Source organism: Schistocerca gregaria, chromosome 1 (genome assembly GCF_023897955.1).
Source record: "Schistocerca gregaria isolate iqSchGreg1 chromosome 1, iqSchGreg1.2, whole genome shotgun sequence".
NCBI classification, from domain to species: Eukaryota; Metazoa; Arthropoda; class Insecta; order Orthoptera; family Acrididae; genus Schistocerca; species Schistocerca gregaria.
The window spans coordinates 989,239,064-989,257,882 of NC_064920.1; the positions used below are offsets into that span (position 1 = coordinate 989,239,064).

The window sequence follows — 18,819 nt, forward strand, 5'->3', positions numbered from 1 at the left end:
AATGGCCAACAGCTCTTTCTCGGTAACAGTGTATTGCCTCTCATGTTTTTTTAAGGTTTGACTAGCAAAAGCAATAGACCTGTGTTCTATTTTCCCATTTATATTTACTTCTTGGAAAAGGTGAGCAGCTAGGCCATAATCACTACTATCTGCCATAATGCAAAAAGGTAAACTTAAATCAGGACGGTAGAAAATTTGACTGTTACATAACTGTGTTTTTATTTCTTCAAAAGCAGCTTCACATTCCTGATCCCAAACCCACATTGCGTTAAGACTTGGAGCATTTAGAGCTTGGGTACTAATGAACTTTCTGTAGTAATCGCACATCCCGAAAAATGACTTTAGTTGTTTCTTGGTTTTTGGAATTGGGAATTTTGCAATTGCCTCGAGTTTTTCAGGATCTGGCAAAATACCTTCCTCAGAAATACTGTGCCCCAGAAACTTCAATTTTTTCATACCAAACTTACATTTAGATAATTTAAGTGACATTCCCCCTTTCCTTAATCTATTGCAAACCTCCCTCAAAGAACTAACATGTTCTTCCCAAGTTTCTCCAGTGATCAAAATGTCATCTACATACACAGTTAATTTTGATAAAAGATCTTTTCCCAAAACAAAGTCAAGTGCTCTAATGAATAAACTGAGACATTCAGCCCAAATGGTACCACACAATACTGGTAACATCTTCCCCCATACAAAAAGGCAGTATGCTTTCTGGAATCATTTTCTAATTCTACTTGGTGAAATCCTGATGTGAGATCTAAACTGGTCATGTATTTCATTCTTTCAAATTTATGAAGTAATTCGTCTATATTCTCGGGATGATCGGTCTCTCTTTCCAGATACTTATTTAGGTGTCTTGAATCTAGTACAAGCCTGACACTGCCATCACGTTTTGCAACCACTACCAAAGGATTATTGTATTGGCTCTTACTTCTCTCAATGATGCCCCACTCTTCCATCTTTTGAAGTTCCTTTTCTACATCTTTTCTCTTTGCAATGGGTACACTATAAGGTTTTATAAAGAATGGCTCATGTGGTTTTAATCTGAGTTTACATTGATAATTCTTTACTCTGCCACGTCTATCATCAAAAACATCACAGTAATTCCACAATAATCTTTCTAACTCTACCTTCTGTTCTTGGTTCAAATTATCTGATTCCCGTAATTTTTCTTGAACTATATCCCCATATTCTCCATCATCATAATCCTCAGTAATTTCCTCTACACAATAACCACTGTCTTTAGAAAATGTAACGTCCCTAATTTCAATTCCCTTATCAGCACAGTTTTGAACCGACATGTCAGTACTGGAACATACTCTCGTCTTAGGATCAATAAAGGTAAACAAACTCTTTTCCCAATCAAATGCTGCATTAGCTTTTAATATCCAGTCCATACCCAACAGTACATTCTCATTTAGGTCACTTATTACAAGACATCCTTGAGTAAACTGTACATCATTTATACTGAAGGACAACAACACCTGTCTATTAACAATTTTGCTCAGTTTGCCGGTAATGCCTCTAATTTTTTTTCCAACAACTGGTAATTCAACAAAGTCAGGATCATGCTTAATTATATCTCTTAATTTGCTTGAAATGGCACTAATTGGACTCCCTGTGTCAATCAAACAATACCCTTCCCAACCTGCAGCTTTAATTTTTATGTATGGACTACCAATAGTGGTGTTTTCCCTTTCTTCCTGTTCTTCATACAAAAGATCTTCTGCTATCTCATCATACCTCTGTTCCATATTTAGGTTTTCTTTATTAGGCAATACTTTCTTCAAACTTCTAGGTCTACTGGAATTTACTGGAATGTCTGGATTACTATTTACCTCACACACATCCTGACTAGTACCCCGTTTGATGATTTCATTAGGCTTAAAAGCAGAAACTGGTTCACAAATTTCCCTTAATTTGATCTTAACACCATTGTCATCACTGTAATCTTTAAATTTGTCCCAAACAGATTTCAAAATAATCTCAGATGCATCAGCACAATCAACCTCCCTGTCTCCCGATGTATTACTAAGCTGAACTGGCACAATCTGATTCTCATGTGGAATGTAGTTAGAGTTCCTGGCACAACTATTCTCAACACTATTGCTTATAACATCCTCCTTAACTTCAACATAAACTATTCCATCCAATTCACCATCAAAATCTTCTAGTACATAATCACCACACATAAGTTTGTACAATCCAAAATTATCAAAGTTATCCTTACCTGTCATTTCAGCATTAGGTGCTTCTTCTTGATTATATAAATTTGCAATTATATCATCCTCTAAGCCTACTTCATCAAAGGTAACCTGGTTCCTATTACAGTTGTTTCTAGTATTTTCTCTGATGACATTCCAAAATTTCCTGTCAAATTTAATTTTCTCATTACTTCTATCTACAGATCGATCATAAGCATACTGTCTATACTGGTTAGGTCTCTGATTATAGTGCTGTCTGTTCTGGGTGAAATTAGCCTGATTTTGAAAATTCCTTGCCCCAAACTGACAGACTCCCAGTGGAGCATTTAGTCATTTAAAGGCCTATGTCTGTCGTTTCCCTGCCTCGGGTTACCTTCTCTCATGTCATTACCCCAGGACATGTTTCGATTTTCCCATTCTCTGTTTGAATTAAAGTGCTGATCATTCCTACCAAAATTTCTTCTGTCATTGGTATTATAATTATCCCTGTTGTTGTTAAAGTTTCTTCGTTCACTATTATTGTTATTATTTCCACGGTTCGGTTCCCACCCTCTGTTTGATGAACCTACAAAGTTGTTAAATCTGTTGTTTTGTTCAAAGGCTCTATCAAGTTTGTCCACATATTTCAAGAATTGTTCTATGGACTCATCTGGACCATATACTAAACCCCATTGTACTCTTTTCGGAAGTCTCCGTTTTAGTGCATCAATTTGAGTTAGCTCATCAAATGGCTTATCCAGATGCACTAATTTTTGCAACTGTTTCTCACAATAGGCTTTCATTGACCCATCAGATTCTCTGTAACTAGGACCATTCAAGAATTCACTTTTGATTCGAGCTTGCTCAGTTTCAGACCAAAATTTGGTTAGAAAACATTTTTCGAAATCTTCAAAGGGCATTTCCGCGGAACAATTCTGATTGGCCCACGAAAGCGCCTCACCATCAAGTAATTTCTTTACAAATTTTATCTTAACACTATCTGTAATTATGGACATGAACTGCTCCTTGCAGAATTGCATGAAGTCTTTTGGGTGTATATTCTTGTCACCGGGATAAGTTTTAATGGGAAAATTTCCCCATACCCCATTACAACTATTACTAAAACCTTTTTGCAACATAGTTTCTTGTATTTCTACAAATTTTCTGTCTACAGTTTTTTCGACATTACCTACTCTACTACAAATTCCTGTGACCTTTTTGTCAGAATCAGATTTGAAAGATTCAATTTCGCTTTCAAAAAATCGTTTTGTCTGGTCAAATTCATTTCTCAATTGAGAATTTTCCTCATTTACAAAATCAACAACTTTTTTAAGTTTTGACTGGTTATTTGAAATTTTGTTACTTAAATCAGTTTCAAGGACAGAAATTTTGCTCTCAACCGTGTCCACACGACAACTAAGTTCTTTTTGGTTTGACTCAAAAGTAATTCGCCATTCTTCGAGAACCTGATTAGTGTGATCAATCTGTTCTGTATTTGAATTTATTTCTGATTTTAAATCACACACAGCCTTCAAAATCGACCTGTCCATCTGTTGTTGTGTCTGTTCAGTTTGTTGACGTAATTCAGCACGAGAATCGTCCATCTTCGAGTTTAACTCTGAAAACGTTTGTTTTGACATTTCCAACATTCCTACACTGTCAGAAGCACTTTCCCTAATAGGTGTACTTGCTACACCGCTATCAATACTGAAATCTGCGTCTTTTTCCATTATTTTAGAAAGCAGGTACTTATCTTAGTGTCCGTCGGCGGTCGTTGGTGTCCGTGTTTTGCGAAATTTCTTCAATTCCAGGATGGTTTCGCTCGGTTGATTCACTCCTCTTCTTGTGACCCCAGAATCGACGTATTTACTTCTGAAGAATGACTGGTCCGTTGTATATCCTCTTCTTGTGGTCCCAAAACAGACATATTTTCTTCTTGTGATCCCAGAAGAGACGTATTTTATTTTGAAGAATCACTGGGTGGTCGTCAAATCCTCTGCTTCCTCCACCAAATTATAACATCCCAGCTTCCTCAACCAAATTATAACATTTCAGCTCCTCAACACCAAATTAAAAGGTTGCATTAGGAGGTGTCTGCTTCGTGCAAAAGGTCCTGAGTTCATATTGATGACAACAAGTAATTCTTCATTACAGACATTTATGTACAAACAGAACTGACAGACTTCACAGACTCAACAACTGACTCTCCGAGCCAACCGCACTGCACATCCGAACTGGCAACTGACAACTCCTAGGTGTATTAATATCTTTCCAAACAATGAGAGTCTTTGACAATGTTTTGTTTATAATACGATAGCAATTCACGACTTAAAACTAAATTAGACATTACAGAATTTTAGTACAAATTAAAGTAAGTAAAATGATCAGTACATATAAATTCTTACAAGCATAATTTCCAAATAGATTTTATACCATTTTTCTACCGGCTTCTGGATAACCTTCACCAGATTTGTACCGATGTTTCCAGAAATATCTTGACATTTGATTCTGGATATTTCCCGAGTGACCCAGAACAACCATCCATATGTAAAATGATCCAAATTGTATTTCAAAACGCAAATAAATCCTTCTAGCAATATTTCCTGATACAAATCGTCTTTCGAAATTAGGTTATGAAACAGTTTTTACAAGTTTTCATATTTTTGCGATCATAATATAGAATTTCTCCATAGAAAGTTCCAGAAGTGTGCATTAAACGTTCATTTATAGACTTTCTCTTTAGCTGGTGAGTTTTTAAGAGTATCTTGTCCATATTATACAAAATAATTTAGCTCAAAACTGATAATTTATACAATTAATCAGAGCTACAGCAAACAGTGAGTCTTTCTTTTACAAAATGAAATATAATTACAAAATTGAATGAAAATAGGTTACTAACACTAATATATATTTACATTAATTCTATTTTTGTTCTTTCTGTGCAAAATGTCCTAATATTGACACAGTACAATATTTCAACATCACCAAAGTTTCCCTTTACATTTTGCATATCTGTATCGACATCCCCTAAAAGTCTACAGTATCGAATACTTCAATATGTCCCAATATGTCCTGTAACGTTACACCGTTCATCCTGGTGGACAACTGGTTGGTAGTCATACCAATATAAAAATCTGTGCAATAATTACATCAGAGCTGATAAATGACATGGCTCCTTTCACGAGCAGGCTGGCCCTTGATATACCTGTGACAGGATTGGAATAGGAAGTGCTGGGTGATTGTATTGGGAAGGTTTTGTATCTGGTCTTCCACAGAGATATGATCTTAGTGGCAGGGGTTTGGGATTAGGAGTGGTGTAGGGATGGATTAGTGTGTTGTGGAGGTTGGGTACATGATGGAACACAATTTTAGGAGGGGTGGGAAGTATCATAGGTAGGATGACCCTCATTTCAGGGCATGATGATAGGTAATTAAAGGTCTTGCAAAGGAAGTGGTTCAGTTGTTCCAGTCTGATTGGGACTGGGTAATGAATGGAACACTCCTTTGTGGCTGGTTCTAGGTGGTGATAGGAGGATTGGGGATGTAAGGGGAAATAGCATGGGAGATTTTTTTGCAGACTAGGTCTGGGGCATAGTGCCTGTCTATGAAGGCCTTGGTCAGGCCCTCAGCATAGTGAACAAGGCAGTTTTTGTCACTGCAGGTACACCACTCCTGGGTAGCCAGGCTATAAGGGAAGGATTTTTTGGTGTGAAAGGAATGAAAGCTGTCAAAATGCAGGAACTGTTGGTGGTTGGTGGGTTTAATGTGGACAGAGGTGCTGATGGAGCCATCAGAGAGGAAGAAGTCAACTTCTAGGAAGGTGGCATGCTGAGTTGAAGAGGATCACATGAAGCAGATGGGAGAAAAGATGTTGAGCTTGTGAAGGAATGAAGATAGGGTGTCTTGGCCCTGAGTCCAGATCATGAAGATAACACCAATGAACCTGAACCCGACTAGGACTTTGTTGTTATTGGGAGGCTAGGAAGGTCTCCTCTAGATGGCCCATAAAAAGGTTGGCATATGATGGTGCTATATGGCTGCCCATGGTTGTGCTGTGGATTTGTTTATATATCTTCCCTACAGATGAGAAGTCGTTGTGGGATAGGATAAAGTTGGTAAGGTATATGAGGAATAAGGTAGTAAGTTTGGTGACTGGATGACATTGGGAAAGGTAGTGTTCAACAGCAGTAAGACCATGGGCATGAGGGATGTTGGTGTATAGGGAGGTGGCATCATTAGTGATGAGTAGTGATCCAGGAGGTAAAGTGGTGGGGATGGTGGTGAGTCAGTGAAGGAAAAGGTTGCTGTCTTTGATGTGGGAGGCTAGATTACAGGCAATTGGTTGGAGGTGATGGTCAGTGAGCACTGAAATTCTTTCAGTGGGGCCACAATAGGCCATCCAGGATTGTTGAATTTGTGGATTTTGGGTGTGGGGTGTGTGTGCGGGGTTTGACAAGGGTGAGGAGCGAAATGGGTTCAGGGGAAATGTTTTGGTAAGGGTCTGAGGCCTTAAGCTGGGACTGGAATTTTTGTTGGATTTCCTGTATGGGATCACTCTGACAGCTTATAGGTGGAGTCGTCAGATAATTGGTGGAATCCTCCTGCTAGGTAGGCACCATGATTTCATAGCAACAGTGGTGGAAACATTATCTGCAGGTAGGATGATTAGGTCGGGATTTGTTTCAAGATTGTGTGCAGCTGTTCTTTCTTCTACTGAAAGGTTGATGTTCTAAGGAAGGATTGTGGGGCTAAGTTGGAGGTAAGGAATTGCTTGAAGGTGACCAGTGGATGGTTAGGTGGGAGGGGGTAGAATCACAGTTGGTTGGTGGTATGAACTAGAAGAAGCAGGGTTCAGTGTTGGAATTAGGGTGGTTTTGGTTAGAAGGATTGGCAACAAAGAAGTTTTTGACAAGTCCATCATGGTTAAATTTGCGTGTAGGGCTTAAAGGTGAGGCCTCTGGACAGGAATGAAACTTCTTTGGAGCTGACAGTTTTGGTGGAAAGATTAACAACAGTGTTGTGGGAATGTTTTGGCTCTGAATTTGGTGTAGAGTTGGTAGGGAGTCTTGGGGGATGCGGCAGGTTGAAAAAGTCAGCTAGCAGGGGATGAGAAGTGGACGAGGAGGGGCACTGTCGGTACGAAAAAGGTTGGATAGTGGTGTCCTGGGGTAGCAGTAGGATGTCAGTAGGTTGGATAACTTATGGAGGTGATGTATGGAATGCTCCTTCAGGTGGAGAGCAAGGGACTCAATTGCAGGGATGTGATGTACAGGGTAGGTACTGCAGAGCAGTAGAATCTTGAGAAGGGAGCAGGGGTGGTTCTGGAATGCCTATGCCATGGAGATGTGTTCTCACAGTACCAGGATATTGAGTGCCAGGGATTGGTAGAATCTGAAAAGGTGTTGGTCATTGTGAAAAGAAGGGTGGGATCCAGCTAGGCCCTTTGGGTGGATTTCATAGTTTAGGCAGCATTTGAGATACAGGATGTGGGACTAGGTTTTATCTGGGGAAAGGGATACTTCTCTGAACTGGTACAGGAAGATGGAGCAAGGGTCCATTTTGGCAGGAATGTTGTAAAGGAAATAGGAATGACACATGAATGGGCAAAATAGCTGTTGATTGTTGTGAGAGGTGCTGGATGAGTGAAAAATGCATAAAGATGCATAAACATACATGAAGACATGCAGAAACACACACAGATTTGCAAAAATATGCACAGATATGTTAACGTATGCACAAATATACAAAATATGCAAAATACATGAAACCTTGTGCAACTAAGTAAAAATGTGCATAAATCTATTAAAAAGGTAAAAAATTCCACAAATCCAACAATCCTGGATGCTCCATTGTGACTGGTTGTTGTGCGCCCACTGAAAGAATTTTGACGCTCACTAATGAACACCTCTAAGCTATTGCCCAAAATCTAGCCTCCCACATCAAAGACACCAACCACTTCCTTCACTGACTCACCACGAGCCTCACCCCTTTAATCCCTGGATCCCTACTCATCACTGTTGACTCCACCTCCCATACACCAACATCCCTCATGCCCATGGCCTTACCACTATTGAACACAACCTTTCCTAACACCCTTCAGACTCAAACCTACTATCTCATTCCTCATGCACCCTACTTAATTTATCGTGTCCCACAACTACTTCTCATTTGAAGGGAAGGTACATAAACAAAGCACAGCCATGGGCACTTGCATGGCAACCTACTATGCCAACCAATTTATGGCCCATCTAGAGGAGACCATCCTAGCCTCCCAAAACATGAAACCTCTAGTCTTGTTCAGGTTCATTGATGATATCTTCTTCATGATCTGGACTCACGGCCAAGACACCCTGTCATCATTCCTTCACAACTCAACACCTTTTCTCCCATCCACTTCATGTGGTCCTTCTCAACTTAGCGTACCACTCTCCTAGCTGTTAACCTCTTTCACTCTGATGGTGCCATCTGCACTTCTGTCCACATTAAACCCACCAAACACAAACAGTGTCTGCATTTTAACAGCTGTCATTCCTTTCACACCAAAAAATCCCTCCCACGTTGCCTGGCTACCCAGAGACGGCATACCTGCAGTGAAAAAAACTCCCTTGCTCAGTATGCTGAGAGTCTCTCCTAGGCCCTTACAGACCTAGTCCACAAACAGATCTCCGGGTGCCATTTCCCCTCACATCCCCAATGCTCCTACTATCAACAAGTACCAGCCACAAAGTAGTGCTCCCTTCATCACCCAGTACCACCCTGAACTGGAACAACTGAACCACATCCTTCATTAGGGCTTTGATTACCTATCATTGTGCCCTGAAATGAGGGTCATCCTACCCAAGACACTTTCCACGCCTCCTAAAGTGGTGTTCCAATGACCAATTAACCTCCACAACATCCTAGTTCATTCCTATGCCACTCCCAATCCCAGCCCTTTGTAACAAGAATCATATCACTGTGGAAGCCCCAGATTGCAAAACCTGCCCAATCCACCCACGCAGCACTTCCTACTCCAGTTCTGTCACAGGTCTATCCTACCGTCACAGGTCTATCCTACCGCCCCAGGGCCAGCCCACTTGTGAAAGCAGCCATGTCATTGACATACTCTGCTGCAATAATTGCACAGCTTTTTATATTAGTATGACTACCAACCCGCTGTCCCACAGGATGAATGGCCAAGGCCAAACTGTGGCCAAGAGCAAGGTAGACCATTGTGTGACGCAGCATGTATGAGAACATGACACACTTAATTTCAATAGCTGTTTCATTACCCAAGCAATCTGAATTCTTCTTCCACCACCAGCTTTTCTGATCTGTGCAGAGGGGCATTATCCTTACAACACATTCTCTGCTCCTGTAATTATCCTGGTCTGAACCTGTGGTAACATACTGTCATCACATCCCCCACCCAACAGTTTCCATCCCCTTTGTCCTGTCATCTCCTTCCCATTCTCATCTCCCACCCTGTTTATTTGCAGCTCTCTGCCACTGCATCTGCTCATCTTTCCGCATCCCTCTCCTTTTTTGCTCATTTTTCCTCCACCTCCCTGCTCCACAACCTTCAGACGCTGCCCTTATTGGCAATCTAGTCTCTGCAGACTGCAGACTCCACCAGACAGCATCCATCTCTCTCCCTGCCCATACACTACTACCCCTTCTGCTTCTGCTACCACTTCCTCACCCCATCCAAACTGCTGCTTGCATCTCACGTGATGTTGCATTCCAGCCCGACATGCTGAAGTTGGCAGTCGTGTATGCATGAGGTTTGCTTGTTTGTTTGTGTGTGTGTGTGTGTGTGTGTGTGTGTGTGTGTGTGTGTTTTACTGAAGAAGGCTGTTTCCAAAAGCTATATGTGAGTGTCCCTTTAATTGCACCTGTCTGCAAGTTAAGGTGTCTCCGTTACAGTAAGTATCAATTTGCCTTTTCCTACATTGTTGATATTCTTGCCTGGAGTTTCCATTGTTTGATTCTGGTTGTGGTACTTATTTTACAACTTTAACGTAAGATTATACAAATCTTGAGTGCTTGGTGCTCCACAGGTTTCAGATATTTATTGAAAGACATAGTGTCTAGTGCACCTCATGGTGTACAGAAGATGTCTTTTAATAAATAAGGTTATATCACTTAATGAATAGATTATGACAGCATTTTAAATTTGTCTAATTATTATATGAAATACTGAATTCTTCATGAAGAGTTGAAATTTCATCCATATAAACTGTTAGTCGTGCACACACTTCATCCATGTGATTTGCTTCATGAAAAAATGCATGTGAAGCCTTAATTGATGAGCTGCGTCCTGATGCCTTAGTGTTTTTCAACAACGAGGCCCATTTTCATTTGCCTGGCTGCGTAAACAAACAAAATATGTGGTACTGGAGTGGCACAAACCTCCAAGAACTTTATGAGCAGCCACTGCATACAGAATGTGTGACTGTTTGGTGTGCACTATCTAAAGTTGGTGTTATTGGCCCATTGTTTTTCGAAGAGAATGATGAGGCAGTGATGGTCACTTCTGAGCATTACGTTCAGATGACTGAACAGAGTTTTCTTCCAGAACTTGAAGAAATGGATGTGGGTGATGTCTGGTTCCAACCAGATGACAACACAGCTCACACAGCATGAACATTGATAGCCGTGTTGTGCTAACACTTCCCCTATCATCTCATCTCTTTGAAGGGCTATCTCCAGTGACCAGTACACTCACCAGATTTAGCACTATGTGACTTTTTCTTATGGGGCCATCTCAAATCTTTAGTGTATACAAATCGTCCACAAACCCTGGCTGAGCTACAGAACAGTATTTGTGTTCATATTGCCAACATCGACAGACATGTTGGAAAAAGTGGACTGAAACTTCCAATTTTGATGCTCCAAATGCATTTGGCAGAACAAAGGCCTCCTTAATAGAATGAAACTTTAGGTGTTACTCTTTGTGAAGAAAAAAGAATTAAACTGATGTCTCTAATACTTTCTGATTTATGATTTTTTTAAATAAGGAAGTTCCCGCAACGCACCCTGCACTATCACTCTACAGCACTATTGGTTTTCAATGTTTGCAAAAAATGATGAATTGCAGTGAGTGGTGCCATTTCTGCCAATCCACCTACAGGAAACTGAGAGGACAATACATTATTTTTATTTTGTTTGCCTATACTGTCAGCACTTTGATTTTTCAAGACTGGCAACAAATGTTTAATTGCTGTGTTAATCTGAAATGATATGATTTCTGCTGATTCAGCTGTAGATAAGCTAGAGGAAAATGTATCAGCACTGTAAGAATGGTAAATTATAGCACTTGCTAATGGAGGCAAATCATAACCATGGCTCTGTTGAGAAATGTGGATCTATGAATGGCCAGTTCAGAACTGGTCGAAGTTAAGAGTGATTCATGAAGCTGAGATCACACTGCTATGCAGCAGGAAGAAAATTTGATGTTACACTTTCATTTGTGGCATCCGATGAATAAATTAATGAATGCCAGTGCTACATGCCAAACTCGCAGGGGACTGAATCAATGAAGGTTTCATGAACTGGAGCAAAAGATTGTTTAGTGTGTGCAAGAGAAATGCGGGGAAGGCTTCCTAGTTACTTAAGAAATGATCTGAATGAAGACATTGGAGATGAAGAGGTATTTTCCAACTGCATGTGTCATGAAATTCAAAGTAAGTACTGACTGGCATTATGAGAATGATGAATAGGACATGGCTTACATTACAACACAAAACATTGATAGCACAGCACCTTTCTGTGGCGTGTACATTATCTACATGTGATCAATCCAAGAAAACAACAAAACTATTTGCTAGTCCAATAGGTAACACTGGCTTGTCACCTGTTTATTTTGATGTGCCGTCAAACTTTACTGTCAAAATGTGGGAGCAAAGTGTCCATAACAGAAGGTCTGACAATGAAAAGGACAGAATAATAGTAATGCTGGGTGGTCTAGCAGCTGGAATGAAGCTCCCTGTATGTGATACTTTGCAGAAAAATCATACCAAAAGAAAAAATGCCTATAGGACTTTGTTAGACACCAAGAAAATGAACAGATGGCAAAAGTCTTAATGCTAGAGTGGTTGAAGCCTGTGTGGAAAAGAAAAAGAATACCATGTCATCTGCTTAACATACAGAAAATTTTGGTGCTCAATTCAATCAGTTGATGTCTCATCCAGGAAGTTAAGGATCTGATATCACTCAGCAACACAGACCTGTACTGTGTCCATCATAAGAATAAACCTGATATGAACATTACTCAATGTAAAATGGGATAATAAGGATACATTTTAGGATGTGTGTTACACGCACATTGACTGAGTAATAATATGGGAGAACAACTTTACTGTTCCATTTCATTTCCAAGAACATAACAATGTCTGTGTATGTGTGCTATGCTGCTAACCAATTTGTGTTTGTTTGCATTAGATTTACTCTTATTATGAAGAAAGTATAGTAATAATTCCTGGTGGTATGACCTCACAACTTCAGATAATAGTTGTTGCTGTATATAGACCTTTTAAGGCTCAGCTTTACAGTGAGAAGCTTCATCAAGGAGACCATACCCTCATTCCAAGGGACAAGTTAAAGAAACACTCAATTCCATGCTGGCTGAGTGGATCCTTACTGCCTGGAGCAGGCCAAGTGAATCCATAATGCAAGGACTCAAAAAGCGCTGCATATCCAATGCTATGGATGACTCAGAAGATGGCATAATATGGGATGAGTGCCAGGAAGGAATAAATGGCAATAGCCTTAGAAATGAAAATGGTGATGACAGTTATGATGATTAAAATATAGTTGATACCTCAGACTACAGATTTATAGTAAGCAAGAAACTAAAGTGAAGATAACAAGTATAGTTGACTTCCACTCGTAATGCCCTGCAATGAGGAATGTTCTACCCACTATCCTTCTCATCCCTCCCACACAGGTATTCCCACCCACCAAACCTACACAATAACATAGTTCATCCTTACTCAAATCCTACTCTCAATCCCTTGCCTCATGGCTCACATCCCTGTAATAGACCTAGATGCAAAATCTGTCCCATACATCCTTCCACCACTACCACCTACTCAAGTCCAGTCACATCATCTTGTATTCCATCAAAGGCAGGACTACCTTTGAAACCAGTCCTGTAATCTACAAACTAAGTTGCACCAATTATGCTGCATTCTATGTGGGCATGACAACCAACAAGTTGTTTTTCTGCATGAGAGGCCACCAACAACTTGGGGTCAACCAACAGCTGGACCATCAACTTGTTGAGCACGCTGCCCAACACAACATTGTTGATTTCAATGACTACTTCACAGCCTTTGCCATCTGGATCCTTCTTACCTAGATCAGCTTTTCTGAATTTCACAGATGGGAACTCACCCTGCAGTCACTGTCCTTCACCCACATATTCCCTTCCCTGTTCCCACTCCAGTACTACACAGCCTTCTATTCCACCAACACATCCAAAGTCTTTTTACTTCTCTCCTTATCCATTATCCACTCCCACCCACACCCTGCCCCCAGTGCCCAATCTCCATATGCATGTAACTGTTCTACCTTCAGCCCACCTCATCCCTGTATGTGCCCACAAGCAGCACTTCACCATTCCCCACACCTACCTCGTTATTCCTTCCCTTCCCCTCCCCTTCCATCAGCAACATCATTCTTACCCCCACCACCCAGACTTCTCCTCCCATCGTGTGCTGTTGCTCGCAGTCTGGCCTCAGGAGTCAGAGACAGTGCTTGTGTGTGTGTGTGTGTGTGTGTGTGTGTGTGTGTGTATGTGTGTGTGTGTGGATGGGAGGTGGGTGGTTGCATTGCTTTTGCATGAATGTGTGTGTTGTCAAACTCAGAAGAAGGCCTGTTGGTTGAAAGCTAGCTTGTTCAGCATCTTTTCATTCTGCCTGTCTGCAACTCAGCATCTCCACTATATGGTAGGTAGTAATCTATCCATTTGATAATATTGTCATTATTCCATCTTGGATTTTCCCTTGTTTGATAAGTAAAAGTCTGAAGGATTACAATGAAATTAAATACCATATTTTTTGCAATATGAAGATGGTTTTATGGGAGTAGTAGTGGTAGTAGTAGTAGTATTAGTAGTAGTAGTAATAGTAGTAGTAGTAGTAGTAAATAATGTTACATTACTTGTATTGCTCTGGTGGAAGTAGTCTAAGGGCAGCAAAATTTCTACATTCCAAAATTCAGATCCAGATTTTTCTTTCAATGACTGAAAACTAACTGTTGACTTGTAATTTTTTTATTCTGGTGTCTTCTTCCATTACCACATTGACAAAACACATTCTTAATCATAAACAACAAGTTCACGCAAGTTACACATCAGCAGCAATCAATATTTTTTTACATCATGTTTGACTTATAACTAAGCTCCTCGAAATGTGCCTGTCTCATAATCACAACAGTCTGCCTTACATGGTGCTAACAGCATCCAAAGATAAAATTAAGAGAACTGACAATGATCTAAAAAAATATAAACCATGATGAGATTTATGTATAATGAAAATCAGAAATTCATGTGTTATTATTAAATACGATGTTCATTGAATTTAAACTTCCAATTTTACTTGTTTCTGTATTTTAATGAAACATTTATGTACAAGGATAACTCTTCAAAGTTCTGATATTCTTGCATTCTGAGCTTATAGAATGTTCTCATTAGCCTCAAGAATGAGAAAGGACTAGAAACAACATATACTAAGCTCCCCAGAAAAATTGAGAATCACACTTATGAACAAAAATGGTATTGGCAACATTAGTAGAGAAGTCAGGAATCTTAAGATTCAGTTCAGTTCAGTGAATGTCCCATTTGGATTGTTACAACCTCTAGAAGATGTTATCATGTTACAGAAACTTTTCATACAGAATAATAATAATTGCTGTAACATTTATAAGTGAAATAAAAATTAATTAATTGTCTCTTTCATGACGCAAAAGTTCTTTCCAACTTTTCTCTGTAAGCATGGAAGTGAAGAAGATCTGCAATATCCAGAATATGATTGTTTCAGGAACACACATGTTCAGTAACTTATCAGTAGCCATAAAATATTTAGCTACTGATAAAATATAGTCTAAGAGGAGCCCAAAGGAATTGCTGATGGCCAAAATGTTCTACTTCATTGATGAATAATGTAGCAGAATCAGATGAATTTAATACTGAACATAACCCGTAACATTTTATGTAACACTTTCCTTTTTGTGCTTCAGTGCAGTAATGCAGTCCATGTCTAGTCAGTCTTGCAAACTTGTTTTCCTTTGGTGATGCTTGGCTAAACAGCCCAGGTATACGTAATTTTACATACTTGAAAATGTGCAAAATTTTCGACTTTTTACACATCTTTGATGACCATCTTCTGGAGGAACTCTGGAAGGAACATACAGCATCAGTTCTTTTGTAAATGTCTATTGCATATTTTTGTTTTTATGATATGTTCCACATCATTGAGAATCTTATCACTCTGGATTTATATGTAACAAGTAGTGTATGATATAATAAAGTCAAACATTCACAAAAAAAAAAATTGTTTGATAACTCAGTAGTGAATGTTGATATGTACAATAAAATAACTCCATCATTTTGAAATTTCCCATAGCTTTAATAAAGCATACTGCAAATGTGGCTAAATTATGGAATACGTCATCTAAGGGGGTTCACATTTGAAATAGAAACACTTTTTATTGCACAGATCTGTAATGTTTAGGGCCACAGGCATGTAGAAAATCTCATAAAATGTAATGCAAGTAATACACATTTATGAATGTTCCTTCCACTGATCCAAAATGAAGTGGTCACCAAGAAGGTGATGTGAGTAAAAAGTCGTTAATATACACCAAGGGTCTCACTGAGGGCTTCACAAACTTCAATTACCATCCAAACCTCATACAAAAACAAATCTCCTGTGCATTGTCTCTAGTCACCCACCACCTCCCAAAGCCCAATGTCTGACCACAGAGGAGAATTCCCCTTGTGATGCAGTACCACCCAGGACTGGAACAACTCAATCACATTCTGCACCAGATTTTCGACTACCTCTCGTCATGCCCTGGAATGAGGAATTTCCTACCAACTGTCCTTCCCACCCCTATCACAGTGGTATTCCACTGCCTCCTAGTTCATTCCCTATGCAACCCCTGCTCCCAACCCCTTGCCTATGACTCATACCCCCACAATAGACCTAGATGCAAGACCTGTCCCATACATCCTCCCACCACCACCTGCTCCATTCCAGTCACAAGCACAACCTATCTTATCAAAGCCAGGGATACCTGTGAAACCAGTCACGTGATCTACAAGTTAAGCTGCAACCACTGTTCTACATTTCATGCGGACATGACAACCAACAAGCTATCTGTCTGCAAGAATGGCCATCTAAAACTGTGACCCAGAAAGAACTGGACCAACCACTTGCTGAGCGCACTGCCCACTGCACTACTTCACAATCTGTGCCATCTGGATTCTTCCCACAAACACAAACTTTCTGAAATGCACAGTTGGGAACTCTCCCTACAATATATCCTACATTCCGGTAACCCTCATTGTCTCAACCTTCATTAGTCATTGTCCTTACCTACCTACCCCCTTGCCTTTTCCCATTCAAGCACTACACAGCCTTCTGTTTACCCAGTGCAACCACAGTCCTTTACTTTTTTTAATTTCCACTGTCCCCCACACCTCCCCCCACTCTCCATCTAACCTCCTGACTGCAACTAGCTGCCCTAACCTCTCCCCCCACCTCATCCCTGTACACTCTCCAAAAACTGCACTTTACCATTCCCCACCCCTAACCTGCTATCCCTCCTCCCCCCCCTCCCCCCCAACCTCCTCCTTACCACCACCACCCAGTTGCTTCTCCCATCATGCGCTGTTGCTCGCAGTCTGGCCTTTACAACCAGGGACTGCGGTCACATGTGAGAGTTGTGTCTGTGTTTGTTTGTGTGTATGGTCTATTCTGATGAAAGTCTGTTTGGCTGTAGCTTTGTTTGACAGTCTTTTTGCTGCACCTATCTGAGACTCAGCATCTCTGCTATGTGGTGAGAAGCAACTATACTTTTCATAATACTGTTATTAAATCGAAGACATATTTTCATTTGAAAATTTATATATCATTCGTTTGTTTCACCTTTCATGGATAAGGCAATTTCATCTCTTGTGCTCAATACCCCATCTCTTCCATGGTCTTGCCCTCTGTCTTGTTCATCTAGGTTTGTTTTGGATGTCTATTTTCATGCATTATCTCTACATGTTCCAATCATCTTTTTCTGTTTGGATCTTTTTCTTACGCACAGACTCAAGTTGTAATTCATTTATATTCTCTTCATTTGGGAACTGATCTCTGGTGAACTCTAACATTATGGAGGAATTTTATTCCCACAGCCTGGTCCCTATCCATATCCTTTTGTATGGGAACCCAGGTCTCAGATCCATAGAGCATAATAGATACTACCATGCCTTTCTAGAATTTCATCTGTCACCTGAAACCAGGTGGTGCTTTCCTTCTTAGAAATAAATCCTTTTTACAGCTGTGTGTATGTGTACTTACATTTCTGATTGTTTCAAAGTTTTAGGTTCTTGCATCAATTTCATTGTTGAAATTTCATCCTGTGTCACAGCTAATATGCTAAAAGTGGGTTACCTGTTTCAGTCTCTAAGCATGTTATATGATTTCTTGAGTGACATTGCAGGGATCATGTCAATTTACTTTGGTTTTACCCTAACTGTTTGGTTTGCAATGTATTCATGTGCAGACACGGTAATCTGTAATTAGTGGCTCACTGGTATGTGAGAGAAGTTAGCTTTCACTGCAGTGGTTCACAATTGGTGGTTTCTTAGACCTGTTGTCGGCCGGTACATTGGATTAAATTTTGACCATCAAACGGTGTGGCAAGTCCACTAACTAATATTATGGGGCACGACTGCTTCTGTCAGAATTCTAACTTAGGCTTGAGTGTAGTACTGATCTGATAGGTATCTATGGAGCACTGGTCAGTCACAAACTTAGTGCAGAGGGTGACAGTGTTTCCTCACATACCTGTAGGTGCACAGTTTATATAACCCATTTTTGGATGTTTCATTGTTTGAAAAACTGCCCATCTGTCTTCATGTGGATCCATGAGTGGCATGTCCCAAAACATCAACCATTGTAAGTTTTGTAATGGGGATTTGGGATGTCAGAATATTTCATTCCATTTTACACTGATTTCCCCTCTTATAACTGAGGACCTTTATCTATTTATGTAGGTCCTCCTCTGTGAGAGGCTTTCTAGCAGACCCAGGATCTTGCGTGTCACGTGTCAGGGTTGGACTATTTTAATTTATTTTAAGTTGTTTTAACTTTAGCTGTGCATCCTTGTGGACTTACATTTTAATGTGCATATAGGTTTTTTTCTTCAGAGAGTCTATGTTGGTCCTGTTTAGCTTTGATTATCATAACCATGTGGATATGTATTATTATTCTTTTAAAATTTTGCTAATCCACCTGAAGATAGGACATTGTCCTGAAACCAGGTGGTGCTTTCCTTCTTAGAAATAAATCCTTTTTACAACTGTAGCAGATTTTATTGTTGACTTCCCTACATGCTGTCAATTTGTTTCAAATCCAGTGCACCTGTTTGTGCATGC

General features: G+C 40.0%; 2 protein-coding genes across 2 annotated transcripts in view; one reads left to right on the plus strand and one right to left on the minus strand.

Annotated features, from left to right (window-relative positions):
* Positions 1-18,819, plus strand: part of LOC126284097 (DNA (cytosine-5)-methyltransferase 3B-like) — a 338,027-nt gene that overhangs the window by 291,200 nt on the left and 28,008 nt on the right. The window lies entirely within an intron of this gene.
* The window catches only part of LOC126278073 (17-beta-hydroxysteroid dehydrogenase 13-like), a 137,327-nt gene continuing 133,985 nt past the window's right edge, over positions 15,478-18,819 (minus strand). Inside the window, exon 9 of the mRNA XM_049977925.1 lies at positions 15,478-15,564. The gene's annotated coding sequence lies outside the window, so the exon portion shown is untranslated. The remainder of the gene's footprint in view (positions 15,565-18,819) is intronic.